General features: G+C 41.4%; 1 protein-coding gene across 2 annotated transcripts in view; it reads right to left on the reverse strand.

Moving 5' to 3' along the window:
- ZNF148 (zinc finger protein 148) overlaps window positions 1-10,392 on the reverse strand; it is a 122,370-nt gene extending 111,978 nt beyond the window's left edge. For both annotated transcript variants that reach the window (XM_028091287.2, XM_028091286.2), the window contains exon 1: window positions 10,211-10,392. The gene's annotated coding sequence lies outside the window, so the exon portion shown is untranslated. The remainder of the gene's footprint in view (window positions 1-10,210) is intronic.
- Window positions 10,393-13,116: the final 2,724 nt, after the last annotated feature.

Raw genomic sequence — 13,116 nt, forward strand, 5'->3', positions numbered from 1 at the left:
CAAAACCTCAACCTCTTCCATAAAATTTCTTCAAATCACACCTTCTCCACCTGTAATCAAATCCTCTTTACAGCTTCTAAAATGCTGTATTTTCATCCATCTGTTACTTCTTGCCTCCAGTTTTGGAAAAAGAGCTGTTCCTCCTTCTTAAAATAAACTTAATACAATTCCTACATTCAATGTTTCCATATTCTCCCAACCCACTCAGTCCTTTACCCCCATGCACTGTGGTCTCTGATCTGCTCTCCTGAAGACCAAAAAACAATTTTATGTACAGAATCATATGACCCACCACCTCAATCCTTATCCCCTCTTTGGTAATGACACCTGAACTACCTCTTTTGGTTTATGTCACTGTACCACAGGATTCTATTTCTATCTCCAACAAGTACTGGTCCTCTTCCTAGCCCAAATAATGGGTATTTTCCCAGGTTCTGTCTTTCTCTAATTCTCTCCCCTTTGGCGTTTCATCCCTTAACATTGCTTCTCCATTTTCATTCCTCATACGGATATCTAACCTCAGCTCCCAAAAATAATCTTTAAACCATCCCCCTCTGCTACAATCTAATTTATTCCTTAGGAACTAGAATATATAATGATTTCTTTTTACCTATATCCTTCAATTATTGCTTCAATTAATACCTCAATTATCAGTCCAAATAATTTCATTGCCATTAGCACCCTACCAAATCCAGAATTAGTAGCTTCAATTATCAACTCCAGATACATATTCCCAAATCTCTATTAGACGTCCTTCCTCAGCTGAATCCAGTATTTGTAACTCTCGCTAAATAATTCCCCTTTGCCTACTTCCATTGATGTCCCACACACTGGTCATGTGTCTTAAAAACAAAGTAATTATTCTTCCCCACCAAAATAGTTCTGCCAACTGATCCAATAATTTTTATTAATGGCACTACCATTCTCAAAGTTACCCAAGAAAAGCCCCCAGGGTTTCCCTTTTCTTTTTCTCTTTTCCTCCAGTTTTCCAAAAGCCATTTGCCATCAAATCCCTCAATTCTTTCTTCTATGTATCTCATTTCTTTTATTCCCACTACCACCACTGCAACTTAGGCTCTCAATACTTCACATTTTTGTCATAGCTTTCTTTCTTTTTTTTTTTTAAAGATTTTATTTATTCGACAGAGAGAGACACATTGAGAGAGGGAACACAAGCAGGGGGAGTGGGAGAGGGAGAAGCAGGCTTCTCGCCGATCAGGGAGCCCCATGTGGGGCTCGATCCCAACCCTGGGAACATGACCGGAGCTGAAGGCAGACGCTTAATGACTGAGCCACCCAGGCGCCCCTTGTCATAGCTTTCTGACTTGTCTCCTAGTCCCTAGGTCCTCTTCATTGCAAAAACAACATAACAAAAACAGGCCACCACATATGTATTCTTAAATTATCTCATCTTCGCACTCAAAACTCATCAATGGTTCCTCACTGCATACTGAGGCAAATCCCTAGACTTCCAAAAAATAGAAACTTGCCAACAGCCCAACAATCGTGAAATGAACAAATACACTGTGATATGTCCATAATGGAATCCCACAGAGAAATGAAAAAGAATGAACTACTGCTATACGCATCATGGACGAATCTCACAGACATGTGTTGAGCATAAGAAACCAGACACAGATGTATGATTCCACTAGTAAGAAACTCAAAGCATAAAACCACCCTGTTGTGCTAGAGATCAGAATAGTACAGTTGACCCTTGAACAACGCAGAGGTTGCAGAGCCAACCTCTCCCCACAGTGGTCAAAAATCCAGGTATAACTTTTAACTCCCAAAAACTTTACCAATAGCCAACTGTTGACCAAAAGGCTTACCGATAGCAAAATGTATACTAACACATATTTTGTACGTTTTATGTAATATATACTGCATTCTTACAATAAAGTAAGCTAGAGAAAAGAAAATTTTATTAAGAAAATCATAAAGAAACAGTACTATACCGTAATTATCAAAAAAATTCTACTTGTAAGTGGATCTGTGCGATTCACACCCATGTTGTTCAAGGGTCACTGTTAATTACCTTTTGTTGAACGGAACATCAACTTGAAAGTGACAAATGAGGGAGCCTTCTGGCATGTTAGAAATGTTGAACTAGATGGTGGTTACATAAATGTCTACCTACAAAAATTCACTAATCTATAACAAGTTTTGAGCACTTTATGTACATAGTCATATCTCAATAAATAAATTTTTTAAAACCCATTTAGTCTAGATTTTTAGATGTTTCCTCTACTTTACAGCCTTATTTCCCTCAATTCATAATATGAACCCTAAATTCCAGCTAATCTAGACCACCAACCCCTAAACACAACCAGAACTTTTCTGTCACTCATATCATACTCCCTCTTTTTGGAATACCAACCCTCACCAGTTGCCTACTATAATTCTATTCATCCTTCAAGGCCTAAGCTACACACCAACTTCTCTACAAAGTCGAACCTGCCATAGTACTTCCGTCATAAACAGATGTGTACACATTTTTGTCCCAGGATAAACTCCTAAAAAAAAATGAACTGTGTCATATATAAACATGTATCCTTCACACTGCCTACGATGGAACACTGCGCGCAGTAAGTATACAAAAATATTCCCTGAAGATATGCTTGCAGTCCCTCAAAAGCACCCTTCAGTCTCACCCCTCCTTCTCAAACCTATCCCTTACTGTCTCCCCTTGCAATTCTTCTTCAATTTATGTACTTAATCATTCAAATAACTGAGGACCTACTATATGCAAGAAACTGCAACTACTTACCCTAATGTACCCCCACTAAACTACCCCAACATGTATTCCAGTTTCAGTTGCTGCCTTTTGAATCTTACCACAGCTCTAAATTTCCTTTCCTCCTTTCCTCCTTTCACCATCCAATCACAATCCACCCCCTCATTTCTAATCCTGCTATCAAAACAATCCAAACCCTTCTTAAATTTCTCCAGTAGCCTAACTGGGTTTGTCACCCCCCCCCAATCTTACTCTACCACACACTGCCGCCAATCTACCCAGTACAGTACAGCTATCATCAGATTAAGGTATTTAATATACAGGCTTTTATTCCATCCTCTACTCAAAAAAGCTGAGTAGCTATATATTAATGATACGTGAACATATTTTCATCCTGTTAACATACTTTAATCCTCAAATCCTAGCCTCAACCCTTGCCAGAAGGTATAATAATTACCACTTTCTTTTTTTTTTTTTAAGATTTTATTTATTTGTCAGAGAGAAAGAGAGAGCACAAGCAGGGGGAGCAGCAGGCAGAGGGAGAAGCAGGGTCCCTGGTGAACAGGAAGTCCGATGCAGAACTCGATTCCAGCACCCCGGGATCATGACCTGAGCCAAAGGCAGATGCTTAACCGACTGAGCCACCCAGGAGTCCCAATAATTATCAATTTCTTGATGAGAAAATGGAATCTCAGAAAGGAAGTAATTCTCTCCATAATCATAGCACAGGTAAAATAGAAGGGCCAAGACTAAAACCCAGCTTCTGTTTGCTTACTAAGCACAACACTACATCATATCAAACACAAACTACTTAGCTTAGCTTTCAAGGTCACCCATTTTCTATCCAACCCAACTGACTCTTCCTACCCTTTATCATCTTATGCCCTATTCATGAACTCTGTGTTCCAAGCTACCAGTTGTCATCAACATTTAGTCATGAAAACAGTTTGTGAGTTACAGCCATCCTTTTTTTTTTGCTAAACAGAATAGAATGGAAAACATATGAGTACATCCAACATGGTAAGGGATATGGTTATTGGTGTATCTTGTTTTATACATATACACAAACATTCAAATATGCATATATTAGCTGAAGATGTGACATGTATTTCTTACTGTGGATCACGGGGAAGAAAAATTAAACACTAACTCACTATTCCCCACATATCCTTGGCTTCTCACCTCCAAGTCTTTGCTTTTGCTAATCCCTCAGCTTGGAACGCTCCCTTTCCAGTCATTTCTACCAGTCAGAATCCTATCCATCCCTTCAAAGACTAGCTCAAAAGCCACTTGCATGCCATTAAATGTAGTCCCAGGTTTCCCCCTACCCAAATGTTTTCTCCTTTTAACTTCAGTAACATTCCGTTTTTCTTAAGATATGTTGATCATAGTGTAGTTATTTGTGCACAAGTCCAGCTTCATACTAGAATATAAATCCCGAAGGATTTATTCCTAACTACATCTAACAATGCTTTTACATATAACAAATGTTCATTATCTGTTGACTAAAGAGAACTCACCCCATCATTTTCTGAAAACTGTTATAAATCCACATCATAAATAATTTCTGCTACATTCTAAACTTCGGTTTACTATTATCCTTCAAATTGTCTTACCATCTTCCTCCCCAAAATAACCACTTCAAATAATCCTCTACACTTTCAATCTTCTCTTGCTTTCTGCTAAACATAACCCATCATATATTAATAATCTTTTTCTTCTTTCAGAATCATACTTTCTGTGGGATAACACCTTTCCTTCTCCATCTGGTTATCTTCCACTTTATTCCTAGTTCTCTAGCATTCATAATAATAGACCTTATATTCTTTAAACAGATTTTTCTTTCATTTTCTCTTCAACTAGATTTCAATTATTTCAATTCATATAATAGTATACATATTTCTGTCAGTCCCAATAAATCCTTTGCAGAAAAAAGGCAGGTTATGAATAAATAAACTGAAACAATCAGAAACATACAGATCATTTAGAGCTTGTAAATTATGATACTTTCTCATTCATTCATTTATTCAACAAGCATGTGTCTACTAGACATATGCCCTCAATTCTCTGACTATCCTATTCTGTAATTCAGAAAGCAGCTTTGAGAAAAGCACGCAGGAAAATGCCAGGATAGCAGAGCCAAGTTGACTCATGCTCTTCACTCACAGAGACCAAGTAATTTGTGGGGTACAGGCTCATAAAAGGAAAAACTAAAAGTTACACTAGACATAGATGGAAACAGGACCCCCCCCCCCGCCGCCGTTGTTCCAGGAGCTCAAAATCTACCCAGCAAAGGAGAATTTGAAGAGGAACAAACCAGTAGGAGTAGCTAAAATGAAATAGGCAGAAAGCATTCAGACAAAAATAGATCCAGACTCTAGGTTCATTCTAGGGCTGCAAGAGAAATTTGGAGCAATTTAGTTCCTCTCCTGAGATCCCTAAGGAATCCTTTCAAATATCTAGCTAAAGTATGGTACACTTAAATCCTTTCCCCAAACCTTAGCCAATATTCATTTCTCCATTCCCTGAACTCCTACAGCATTTACTGTCCATAAAACTCACTTGGGATCTTAATCATAAACCATCTTGTTCACAGTAATCAAAGTGTTTGTTAACAAATATACCAAGAATTTATTTACATATTAAAATCAGTGAGGTCCTAGGGGCGCCTGGGTGGTTCAGTTGGTTAAAATCAGTGAGGCCCTCTTTAAAATAGTTACCTTGGGAGGCTACCACTTACCCATTTATTCACTCCATCCATCCAACCATCTGATGCACTTAACCAACATTTATCTAGTGTTCGACTACCTACAAGTGAAGCTATCATCACTGTTCAACATATTTCCGACTTCATCACAGGGAGTGTTTTCAAAAATCACTTAATAAGTCAACCCAGAAAACCATTCCTATTTCTGTGACTAACTGAATTTAAACCAAAACTATTCTTTATTCACTCTATTTGTTATTGACGGATCTTCAGCATTTCTAAAAATCCAATCTTTCAAACTAAAAAGATGTCACCAATGAGACTATTGAATTAACATTATGCCTAATACTATTTGTAATTCTGCCATTCTGAAGGGATTATGAACACTGAAGATAGGGATCATGTTTAACCCACCTTTACAAGCCCAGTCCCCCAGAAGTACACAATAGGTACTTAATAAACAGATAAATTGTACAGAATGTGCTGGAGGCTCAGAAGGGAATTCAGAAAAGGTGATCCAAAAAAGTTCTGAATGCTACTACTGAAAATGACTACCAAAATACAAAAATCCTCATCTGGAGGTATACTTTTGATATCTGTTTTAAAAAACCAACTTTCTGAAATCTTAAAGTGTTACTAAATTACTTCATAACTGTCTTTCTCCCCCTAAAAAAATATAAATACTATAAATTCCTTGAGGGAAGAAATTTCACCTAACGCTTTTTTACTATCATGCCAAAAATGAATTACATCAGACAGATTCTTAAAACAGCTAAAAATCTCTAAGCAGTCATTTAGGTAAGAAAATCCAAATTAAACCAGCCACCAACTCCAGATCCAGATTTAAAATTTACTCAGATTTAGGTGCCTGGGTGGCTCAGTCGGCTCAGTGTCCAACTCTTGATTTTGGCTCAGGTCATGCATGAGATTGAGTCCCACGTGAAGCCTGCTTAAGATTATCTCTCTCCCTCTCCCTCTGTCCCCCCTCCCCCCGGCACCCCCTAAAATAAATAATAAACTCTAAAATAATAATAATAACAATAATAATAATAATATACTCAGCTTAAATTAGCCTCAGATTAGAAGAGAACCTTTGGTCCCACCCCTTTAATGTTTTGGCAAGATTGTTCCAGTCCCATTCTAATCCATTCTGTCTTCTTCCCTTAAATCCAAAGGCTTCACCAGATATCCCTTTTGTCCCTCACTGTCTCAAACACACACACACACACACACACACACACACACACACACAATTTTTGTCTACAGTACTCCCACAGTACTCAGCAATTTGACACAGTCCCACTATTATCACTGACAGTGAACACTACTTTCTATCAGTCATTCAACAGGTATTTAGTGAGCACTTAAAAATCAAACTGTTTTGAATTTCCCCAGAGATTAAAGAAACTCTTGGCTCCAGAGTAGGTTACAGTCTAGCCACCCTTTGCAAAACAAAGAATAATTCCCAAAAGCAAATACAAGATTTAGCAGTATATAATCTGCATGTGAACGCTGTTCTTATTCAAAGTAAAGAGCCTCAAGAGGTGAGGTTACTTAAACAAGACTTCTGAAAAAGGGAGCAAGTTCTTTCTATTCTCCCCATCTGTCTATTGACTCTGATGTTAAACCTCATACACAAATTTCAAAAATCAGTATTTTTCAAATCAATCCTAATATATGAGCACCGTACTTTTTTTCCACCACATTCCTACCATATTAGTGACTTAAATATGCAAATTTCCTTGTAACTGCCACAAATCTCACCACTGTAAATTTAAATCTCCTTCACATCAACTATATCCAAATGCCCTCAGAATTCTTCACCCTTTCTTCAGCCTCCTACAAATCTATCACCACCTCCATCGTACCCTGACCTTCATCCTCTTCCCCTTATCACATTTCCCCATCCCTCCTTCCCTCCACAAAAAAAGAAACACATTATCCACAACAATTCATTCCTTCCTAAAAACTCTTTATTATAAGAATTGCCACAGAAGCCTGGTAAGAACAGCCGAGGATCCTTGTAATCCAATCCCAGATTCCCCACTCTAAAACTCTCCAGAAGACTGTCAAAGAACACTGCACAGTTGACCCGGTAACTACTTCCAAGATGAACAACTATCATTGCCAAGCAACTCCTCCTCTCTCTAACCAGCAACCCTTATGCTGCAAAGATGTTGTTTCCCACAACCCAGTGTTTCTTACAGGTCCACCCATTAAACTTCCCTTTACCTTCTCATCCAGTTTATTTCCAGTCTAATTTTAAATGCTTTCTCTTTAAGCATATTATTTAAAGATATAAAGACAGCTAATAAAAAAGCTAAAATAATAACTATCAAAGGTTTGAAAGGAGGAGAACGGGGATAATGCCAGTGACACAAACTCTTTCCATTCACAGAAGTCTTCTGACTCCTTCATAATGTCATTTTAATCAATCAAGAAATAACAGTATATGTACACTACCTGCAGACCTGAAGAAAAGCAAGAACCACAAAAATTAATGCTTACAGGTAGTAGCCTCTGGAAAGTGGGACTGCAATGGACAGGTGAGACAGGGGCTACTGCTTTTTGTTATAAGCTCCCTCAGGACAATTTTACTTTTTAATTATGTACATCTGTTATTTCATACAATTTCAAAGGGAATAAAAATAATGACATACTATATTTAAGTCCATTAAACCTACAAAAATTAAGTGATAATATACAGTGCAGGTGAGCGGAAAGAAAACAGACTCTCTCATTCTGTGATAACAATAAAAATGGGTACATCCTACTATGTAATATACTGAAGCCCCTGAAAAGAAAGAGTAAATCTAAGTGTACTGACATAAAAAGTTTTCCAAATTAAGAAAAATAAAAATCCTGGATTTCCACTAAAAATTTTTTAATAAAAGCCCCTCTCATTTCTAATGCTAAATTCTCATCCTCCTTTAGATATATTTGCTAAACAAATGACTGAGTTTTTCCATCCCTCTCCCAAATTTCTTTCCATCTTCCCCATTAATCCCTCCACCCTCTACTTCCATAAAAAGATTTTTTATACTACCCTCTCTTCAGTTGAATTAATATTACAATGTGTACATTGTAATATTCTCTCTTAATAACAAAAAGTTAGTAATTTTCAGGTAAATCTTAAGAATATGGTTCTAGCCTACATTTCCCTCTTGAAAATCTGGTCTGGTGGGAGCTCAGCAAATCCAATAGGCCTTGGTTCGTTTCCTGATCTGGAAATGCTAATATTCCCTCTAACCTGGCTCTAGAATCATCCAGTCTCTTCAGGTTCCCCTAGACCTCAAGACAACCAGTCCTGACCTCCTTGCAACCTAAGACCAAAGCAGATATTCTAGATCCTCCATTCTGCAGGCCCACATTTTGCAGGCTGATGCATTTTCTTCAATACCACAATGCCTCAGTGAGAGTATACATTCAGGAACCCTGAATAGCAAAAGATCTCCCACCAGCCCCAGAGTTATGGAACCAATCCCGTCAGACTAATTTGAGCTCCAAATGGAGCCTCCAAAGAAAGGCCACCGTGCATGGACTCCCCCCACCATTAATTATAACCCTGTGTACTGCAACCCAGGGTGAATAATATGGCATCAGTTCTCCTGGACCAGATAAGCTGGGTAGTGGAGAAGAAAACCGCCAAGCCAAGTAATTTCCATTCCAGCATTAGTAGTGTTCACCCGGCCTCTAATAAATGACAATACTTCAAATTTGCTAAAATCTAAACTCATGGCTTAGGGGATCCCTGCAAGGCCAGGCGTTTTCTTACCGTCTGTTTCAGAAATTCTCACATTCGCTGGTGCAGGTCTAAAAGGTCTCAGACCAAAACGACAGACTAAGGTCTAATTCTCAGTGACCCCAACCACTACAGGACCGCACTTACCAGATGTCATCTACAGGAGCCCAAACAGGTTCAGAACTAGGCCATCCTGGCCCATCTGGAATAACTCTTTAGTCCTTGGGCCAACATTTATTAATTCTACTACATCTGTCTATTCTATCATGCATTCTCTTCATAGTCTCTAGTATTCAGCACTTCCTCTGGCTTCAAACGCGGTCCTTTCTATTCGCGGAAACTCCTTGCATCCCTTCTTTCCTTTCCTTAGAAACGCTTCAGTTCTTTCCATAACGAAATCCCTAATGTATCTGCACAATGAATACCCCCCGGACTCCTCAAGACTCCTCCACAGCCACCCTCTGCATTCCTCCACCTACCCGGCATCTTTCCCTTCGGCCTCTCGCTCCCTGCACACACTCCCACTACGTTTCCCGCAAGGATTCCCTTTTCTCCAACCCCTGCCCTTCCCTTCTCCCAAAGAACACACTCTGGCAGCAACAGTGACTGAGGCCTGCGGTGCATAAAGCACTGCACCAGGCACGACGGACAGAGAACTGGTGTCTCCCCAGCCTTTTCACACCCACACCCAGCACCCTCCGGCCTCCCCCTGCAAACCTCCCACCTCCATCCCTACCTCTGACACCCGCCTCAGGCCTCGGAGGCCGCCTTCTCGCCTCCGCCACCCCCGTCATTATCCTTTCTCAACCCCCCAACCCACCATCCGCGCCCTGCTTCCTCCCGTTCCCCAGCCAGCTCCTGCGCTTCCCTCGGCCTCGGCCGCTCCCCTGGCCACCCCCAGCCTCGCCACGGCTCGCTCCCCCCGGGGTCAGGCCGTTACCGCCGCGCGCTCCCCCCTCCGCGCCGCCCCCTCCCCCTCCCCCGCCCTCCCCCAGGCCCGGGCCTTCCAGGCCCAGCGCTTTACCGCGGGCGGGCGCCGAGTCGCGCGGTCACCGACTGCAAGCGGCGGCAGCTCCAACCTTTCTAAGGGCCTTGAGAGGAGGGGAAGGGGGGAGGGGAGAGAACTTTTGCTGTGGCAGCTTCGGCAACAGCTCCCACCCCTGCGCCTTTCTCCTCTTCCTCCCCCTCCTCCTCCTCCTCTTCCTCCTTCTCTTCCTCCTCCCAGAGCAGTCGAGACGCAGACATGCCGCGGCTAGAGCGCCGCCGCGGTCGCCGCCACAGCCGGCGCGGTGCATTGTGGGAAGCCTCGCACACGGGAAACGCTCCGCGGCGTCAGCCCTCCCTGGCCCGGGGACCAGGCTGGGACGACTCAGCGTGGCTTCGATTCCGGCGCCTGCGTGTCACTGGCGCAGCGTGGCCGCGGAAGCTGGCCCCGAGCCGCGGATCCCCCGGGCTGGGCCTGGGGGAAAGCAATATGAGAAATATCGGCACTGAGGAAATCTCTTTGACAGGGGGTCAAGCCTTCAGTGTCTAGCGCTCTGAGAAGTGGAGGACTCGGGGGTCGGGTGCGTTTCGGACCTGGGGAAAAGGAAGGGGCGGGGACCTAGGTGAACGACCTATCTACCAGAAGCTCCTGGCTTTTTCGTTTCTCCTCTCTTACCTGCCCTCTCCCCCGCCACCTCCAGTCGTTGGCCTCTATCACCCCAAATGCCATCTTTTTCGGAAACGGCACTCCTGGGCCCTTGAAACCAGCAAACCCTTTTAGTGTCTGGAAACTGAGAAGCAGCATGTGAGTCTAAAGAAAGACTCTGTTCTGGACCCTGTTGCGCAAGGTCTTACAGGTTTCTCCCTCTCGCTTCACCTGGGGCCCAAACCTAGCTCTTTATGGTAAAGGCTTGGGAATGATCTATACCGACCTAGAATTCCACGGTTGTCTCATCCCTTGGAGGCCCTTTAAGTGACCTTAGCCAAATTGTAACCTCTTTTTAAGGGTGCCTTCATTCAATTGACATTTATTAGACGCCTTGAGGTGCCCATATGGTGATGGTTTACAGTTACTCATCTTTGTGTCCCCACCCTAGCACAAGGTCAGTCATGTAACGTAAAAGATGCTCAGTGAATGTTGAGTGATTATGAGCATCAGAAACTTAGCATGGGATGAGACACAATCACGATTTCTTCGTAATAGTCTGAAGATTTATTTAGCATCTCTCTGCAATACTTAAACATAACCTCGAGGGGAGAGGGAAAGGAAAGACGTTACAGTGTCTATATAACCATTTCTGGAGTTCTCCTTCCCTTGTCCACGCCCACCTTCCCACCCCTTGCCAACTGAATGTTCATTTGAATAGTGCTTTTTGGCGATACTCCAAACTCCCGCATTATGCACTTGTGATGGCACTGAATTAGATTAGTGTCTGCAAGGTTAATGTTCCCCCAGGCATTAACCTTAGTAAATCGTGATGCCTGTTTAGAAATAGCTAAGGCCCAGAGGTTCAGCTTAATTTAGACACAGGTAACTAAGAAGAGCACGGATAAGCCACAGTTCCACAATCTCCATGCGCTTTCTCCATTAGAAAATACACATTTTAATAAGATGACAGTGCATAATCTGAATGCTCATTGCAACAAAACAGTGATACAAGGTAGAGCAAGAGACTGTTATCTGGAGGACAGCCTTCTGGCAACTTCTAGCATCTGCAATGTCATCGAATTCAGATGTTAAAATATAAAACACCTCTGGCAGCCAAGAAACAGTCTCTGAATGTTAGGTAATAGGAAAACTAATAACTGAAAAGGATTGAAGTCCTGGCGATTCCACTCAGTGGGTTAAAATTAATTGGTTTGCCTAGGAATAGATCTAGTTCTCAGCACCTTAACAGAAACAATAGAGAAACAACTGCCTAACAAGGGCCGACTAATAAGCACCATAGAGGTAATGACATCAGGAGTGATGATGGGAACCAAGTTTAAGGCTTCTGTAGGTTAAACTTCTGGAAATATTTTTCAGCCCCAATTTGCTTCTAGACGCTCCTCTTGCTCACCTCCCCAAATGCCAGCCCTAGGCATTCAGCATACATTCCTTTTTTGTTTTTAATTTTGTTTTGAAATAATTATAGACTCACAAGAAGTTGCAAAAATAGTAGAATCACATTTACCCTTCACCCAGCCTCCCCCGATAGTGACATCTTAAAAAGTTCTAGTAAGATGTCAAAACAGGAAATTGACAATGGTATATTACCTTTAACTAGACTACAGAACTTAACTTAGTTTTTACCATTTTCTTTAAGCCTGCATTTGTGTGTGTGTATGCAGTCTTATTCCATGTATAGATTTGTGTAACCACCACTACAACCAAGATCTAGAATTGTTCCATCACCGCAAAAGAACTCCCTCATGCTATCTTCCTGTATTCACAAATCCATCTCCCCTTCCAACCCCACTATTCCGTCCCTGTCCCCTAGTAACCACTAATCTGTTTTTCATCTCTATAGTTTTGTCATTTCAAGGATGTTATATAAATGGAATCATACAGCATATAACCTTTGAGAATGATGTTTTTTACCTAAACATAATACCCTTGAGGACCAGCCAGATTGTTGGGGGTATCAAACATTCATTCCTTTCTATGGCTGTCTAGTACTCTATTGTATGTACCGGGGTTTGTTCATTCATTCCCCAGGTGAGGTACAGTTGGGTTGTTTCCAACTTTTTTGCCATTACAAATAAAACTGGTATGAACATTTGTGTACAGGTTTTTGTGTAAACTTAAGTTTTCATTTTCCCAGGATAAATGCCTTGAGAATATGATTGTTGGGTCGTGTGGTAAGTGTGTATTTAATTTTTTAAGAAACTGCCAAACTATTTCCCAGAGGACCTATATCATTTTACATTCCCACTAACAGTGTATGAGAGATCCAGTTTCTCCCC

Source organism: Eumetopias jubatus, unplaced genomic scaffold (assembly GCF_037043125.1).
Source record: "Eumetopias jubatus isolate StellerSeaLion01/CBP00866 unplaced genomic scaffold, mEumJub1_p1.0 scaffold_1, whole genome shotgun sequence".
Lineage (NCBI taxonomy): Eukaryota > Metazoa > Chordata > Mammalia > Carnivora > Otariidae > Eumetopias > Eumetopias jubatus.